General features: G+C 44.7%; 1 pseudogene; it reads left to right on the forward strand.

Annotated features, from left to right (window-relative positions):
• The first annotated feature begins 663 nt into the window (after window positions 1–663).
• LOC132400077 (immunoglobulin lambda-1 light chain-like) lies at window positions 664–2960 on the forward strand (annotated as a pseudogene).
• The last annotated feature ends 2766 nt before the right edge of the window (window positions 2961–5726 follow it).

Raw genomic sequence — 5726 nt, forward strand, 5'->3', positions numbered from 1 at the left:
ACTCCTCATGCCCTGCTGCGTTGATTGCTTTCCACTGTAACCTCTTTGCACAATCTCTGACCCGAATGTATGCCGTTACATGAAATTCTGCCCAGGCTCGCTTTAGAGTCTACAGAGTAAAACACACTTTCGGTTGGAGGTTGCGCATTTTAGTGACAGACTTTATTCTCTCACAAGCAAAGCAACGACATGCTTTCGGCAGGAATGACAGATTCTCAGTTAGGAGCCAATGCATTGTCGAGGTAATTCGGGGATGGCACAGAGACTTTATAGAAATTTAATGTGATATTGTGAGGTTTTGTTCTCATCAGCCATTCTATGCTGAGACAAGAGGCCAAGTGGCACCGCCACCCACACCGATTGTTCCGGAGGGAAGCAGCCGAAACAATGTCTAAAATAAATTTGGCCTGAGTATTCTGCAAAGTTCTACACGCCTGGATAGTTGATACAACTGAAGGTGAAACAATCTTGAAATTAGGGATTAAGTTTTAAAAATCAGCAAGGTGGCCATTCAATGGTTCCGAAGGTCAGCAAGTCAATCTCCGCCCACATTATTTCCCCGGCGCAGCCCACTCATTTGCATCCGAATTAATAAACGGACCCGAAGAACCCAGTTTGTAGACTCTGAAACCAGAGCGGTTTTTGAAATTTGCAGAACAGCGCATGGTTCGGTCGGAATTTTTCGGCGCTCGTTGTCTGCAGCTCCTGTGGGTTCTGCTGGTCCATTTAGTAGGTGAGAGTCGGATTTGTTCACGCACGGTTTATCCCTTAAAATTGGGATTACTGCTGATTGTTATTGCGCTGCAAGTCACCCATGGTTTTATTGTGTTTTATTGCAGATATCCACGCGGTCCCAGTCCTCAATCAGACCCCAATGGCTGGACCTGTTTCCGCGGGACAAACCGTCCGCTTAGAGTGTCGGATACAGAACGGTAATGTTGGCAGTTACTACATGAACTAGTACCGACAACGTCCAGGGGAGAAACCGGAATGGTTGTTAGAACGTTACCTAAACAATAATATACACCGAGAGACAGGGATCACAGACCGTTTCCAACCGTCCAGAGACACCTCCAGCAACAGTCACATCCTGACCATCAGCCGTTTGGAGCCCCGGGATTCCGCTGTCTATTACTGTGAAACGTGGGAGAATGGATTAATCTGCGGTCCAGGCACTATCCTGTATGTTAAGAGTACGTGACTCCCTCATTCAGTTCCAAACATTTTCTACTACAGCCACTCTCAGTGCCCACAGCTGAATAACCCCGTCCAGGGGAGAGTTGTCATATATCTACACTATCTTGAATATTGTCCATAAAGATTACGTGATGACAGTGCATTGAGTTAAACACAGATTAACGCAGAATTAAATGCCACACAAGAAGTGCAGTGCAGGTAGATAAGTTGCAAGATCATAAGGAGGTAGATTGTGAGTTCAATCGTGCATCTCATCCGACCAGAGAACCATTCAATAGTATATTATAGCGCCCCCTCTATGATGTCAAATTAAACCAATCCCTGTTGTCTGCACATACCCCATATCCCTCCATTCTCATCATACTCATGTCTCCGTCTAACAGATTCTTAAACGTCCCTACCCTATCTTCCTCCTCCTCATGCATCCATCACTTTGTTTAAAAAGTAAAAATTCACCGAACTTCTTTAAATTTTTCTCCTCTTGGCTTAGAATTCTGCCCTGGGAAAACATCCTGACTGTCGATCCTTTCGCTATCTTACATACTATCTTGAATAATGTTCACACCTAATTCGGGGAAAAGATCGCTACCACAAACATGACATTGACCCTTCCCTCGTTATTCATCACCTCTGAGAACATGTTTGTCGCGAATATTCCATAATTTTTTAGGGTCCGGTAAATCCTGGACCACAGGACAGAATGTTCACCACTTCAAGATAACACAATTCGCAGTTTCTCATGAAGAACCGCGTCATTATGAGTTTCGAAAACACAGGACAAAAACATCAGATGAAAAATAATACGCACAAGGGAAATTTGTTGGGCAGAGAACAGGCTGGTTGCAGAGTCGAGCGGCAACAGGCGGGTTAGTACGGGTTCGGAATGCAGTCTGGTTCTGAACGAGACCTTTTGCATTTTCCCTCTTCTCACCCGTTCACAAACCAGCTCTTTTTCAGTCATTTCTTCTTCAGCCACAGGGTCCCGAGTCTTGGATATTCACTGAGCTTTTCCGACGCGGGACATCCCAAGGAGACATCGTTGTATTAACAACTGAAGATGGAATATTTTCAGTTATTGTCCAAAGAGTTCAAGGTTTGGGATTATTGGAGAACAACAAAGAACTGGTTGCAATAGAGGGATCAATCATATGGGAACGGTGTGGGGATTTAGCGAAGAAGTTGAGTAGCGTTGAAGTTATCTTTTAACACAATGCGGTGCCGAGAGCAGAGTGGATTCAAAGATATTTTTAGAAATAAATTATGTCACGTCCTAGCCACGAAAGGCTGCGAATAATCCCTGCAACTCTTCACTCAGAGGCTTGTACCCGAGGGCTCAAATGTGCCTGTGTCCCAATGCCTGTGTTATTTTCGTGCTAGTGTTTCTATCTTTAAACAATCCATGAAATAATATTGTCTCTATTCCCCTCCTTCTCTCTCACACAGGTAGTGAGTCCGGGGAGCCCTCAGTTCTCCTGCTCCCTCCCTCTCCGGAGGAGGCCGGCTCGAGTTCAACCACTTTCACCTGTCTGGTGAATGGTTTTAAGTCGGGCTTAGAAGCGCTGAGCTGGAGCGTCGATGGAGTCGAGACTGAGCGCGGGGTGACGACAGGGCCCGTGTCCCTGGACACCGACCAGAGCTACAGACTGAGCAGTTACCTGCGGGTACCCATCGCTGCCTGGAACAAGGGCTCGAGCTATTCCTGCAGCGTGAGCCACAGCTCGCTGAGCTCGCCGATGCGCAACACCATCGCTTCGTCCGCCTGAGCGCAGTGAGAGTTTGCTGGCTGGCAGAACACGCGGGTTGTTTGTTCTTGTTTAATGCAGTGAAACAATGATTGGGTCTGTGCAGCAGCCCATTGCAATGTAATTGTGTAGTAACGTTCGCTTATGGAAACAATCAGAATGTTTAATAATTTCAGGACAGTTGGCAATAATAATCCATTTTTTGCGAAGGATAACTCTGTGTAGAAATGTCCCCACTGTGCTATGTCTGAACTACCTCTGTGTGTAGACTCAGGAGCTATTTCCCGCGCAGTGATTTGAACTTATGTAACACAACTCTAAGTAAAAGAGAAACTAGCGGTTTATTTATCGTGTCTTGTCTTTACTCAGCTGCTGGCCGTAGGTTAGGGGGAATAGTCGCGGATAACGTACCGTCTAGGAGCCTCAATCAGAATTACAGTTAAATCGACTCCGACATCTTATTCAGCTTTTAGCTCTCAGTGTCCTGAGCGTGCTTTGTCCGTCGGTACCCATCGCCCACCACCCCCTTCCACCGCCCCCGCCATCACAGGAACCTTCTATTCCTCGTCGTCCTGCACTTTTGCTCTTCATTTCCAACCTTCCCTGTGGGAGTGAGATCAACATTCTCACTGCCTTTTGGCCAAATCTTCCCACCATTGGGAGTGTGACACTGTAGGGATGTTTTCCCGTGACTTGAACATTCTCTCTATCGATTCCGTTAGTTCCTGAATGACGGCCACCGGCCTCACTTCCCGCCCTGACACCGCCGTCACTACCCACCACCCGCCACACCCACACACACACATTAGCTACTGTAACTCATGGTTATCACTTTTTCTTTTGTACTAATAATGACACTCACCGCTGCTCCGTGACATTCCCGGACATCAGGCATACTGCTGGAGCCATCCACAATGAAGACAAATGAAACGTACCCATGAAGATCATCTGCCATTTCTTTGTTCCCATTTACTACATAACTAGCATAATTTTCCAGTGGTCCAATATAACTGTCACCTCCTTTTTACTCTTTATGTAGCTGAAATATTTTGATATTCTGCTATATATTAACGGCATGTCTGTCGTCCTATTTCATCCTTTCTCTTCTTGTAGGTGTTTAGTTGCCTTTTGTTGGATTTAAAAGCTTTCCAATCATCCAAATTCCCACATACATTCACTATTGTATATGCCCTTTCCTTGGATTTTAGGCAGTCCATAATTTCCTTTGTCAGCCACCGCTGTCATTTGAGAAATTCGTCCTCTGTGAGAGATATCTATCCCGCGACTTGTGAACTATTCCGAGAAAATTCTGCTAACTCTGCTCTGCCATCATCCCCGCCAGTATCCTTATTCAATCCACATCGGCAAGCTCCTCTCTCAGATCTCTGTAATTCCCTTTAGTCCATTGCAATACTGTAATTCCCTTTATTCCATTGCAATACTGTTACTTGTGAGTTACGCTTCTCTCTTTCGAATTGCAGTACGATTTCAATAATATGATCACTGCCTCCTGAGTGTTCCGTGACGGAATGCTCCTTAATAGGATCTGGGTTATTATACAACACCAACTCTAAGATGGCCTTTCGGCGAGTAGGCTTAATCACAAGTTGCTTCAAAAAGCTATCTCTTCGACACCAACAAATTCCCTGTCTTGTCATACAACACCAACTTGACTTTTCCAATCTCCATGCATATTGAAGTTTCCCATTATAATTGTTGCATTAATCTAAATACATCTCTTTAGCAGATCTCTTTGCAATCTCCATCCCACATCTTGGCAAATATTAGGAGACGCATGTATGATTCCCAGAATACCTATACATGATTCCTATCATGTTATCTTTTAACCTTGCAATTTCTTAACTTCACCCACAAAGATTCAACATTCTCTGACTCATTGTCAACTCTTTCTAAAGACGTAGTACCATCCCTTACCCACAGAACCCAACCACCACCTAAGCGTTCATGTCTGTCCTTTCAATACAAATTATATCTCTTGATGTTAAGCTCCCAGCTCTGGCCTTCTTTCAAACACGACTCATTGATGCCTACAAAGTCATCCCAACAAATCTCTAATTGCGCCGTGAGTTCGTCCACTCCGTTCCGAATGTTACGCGCATTGAAACACATCACCTTCATTCCTGCATTTTTGCCCTTTTGAGTTTTGCTTTTGTACCATTTAACACTTTGCTCTGTTTGCATTTGAACCCGATCGATGGCTTGTTATTCATTACATTCATGTTACACCCATCATCTAATTGTGAACCTGCCTGCTCATCTTCAGCTCTACCATACTGGTTCCTACCCCCACTGCCGTATTAGTTTAAATCACTTCCAACAGCTCTAATAAATCTGTTAGAAAGAATATTGGTCCCCATGGGATTCAAATGCAACCCATCTCTTTTGTACAGCTCTCACCTGCACAGAGGAATTCCCAATTATCCAGAAATCTAAATCCCTCCGGCCTGCTCCTATTCTTCAGCCACGCATTTATCTGCCACCACCTCATTTTATTCCTGTTCTCACTGTCGCGTGGCCCAGGCAGCGATACCGTGATTACTACCTTTGAGGGCATGCTTCTCAGGTTCGTTCTTAACTCACTGTATTTTGCTTTCATGACTTTCTCCCTTTTTATTCCCATTTCAGTGGTACCAATACAGAAGCATCGAAACATAGAGAATCTGCAGCACAATACAGGAATTTCGGCTTTCGATGCCGTACGGAGCAAGTACTTAGTTTAGAAATTACCTAGGGTTACCCATAGCCTTCTATTTTTCCAAGCTCCAT

This window comes from Hypanus sabinus, chromosome 9, assembly GCF_030144855.1.
Source record: "Hypanus sabinus isolate sHypSab1 chromosome 9, sHypSab1.hap1, whole genome shotgun sequence".
Taxonomy (NCBI): Eukaryota; Metazoa; Chordata; class Chondrichthyes; order Myliobatiformes; family Dasyatidae; genus Hypanus; species Hypanus sabinus.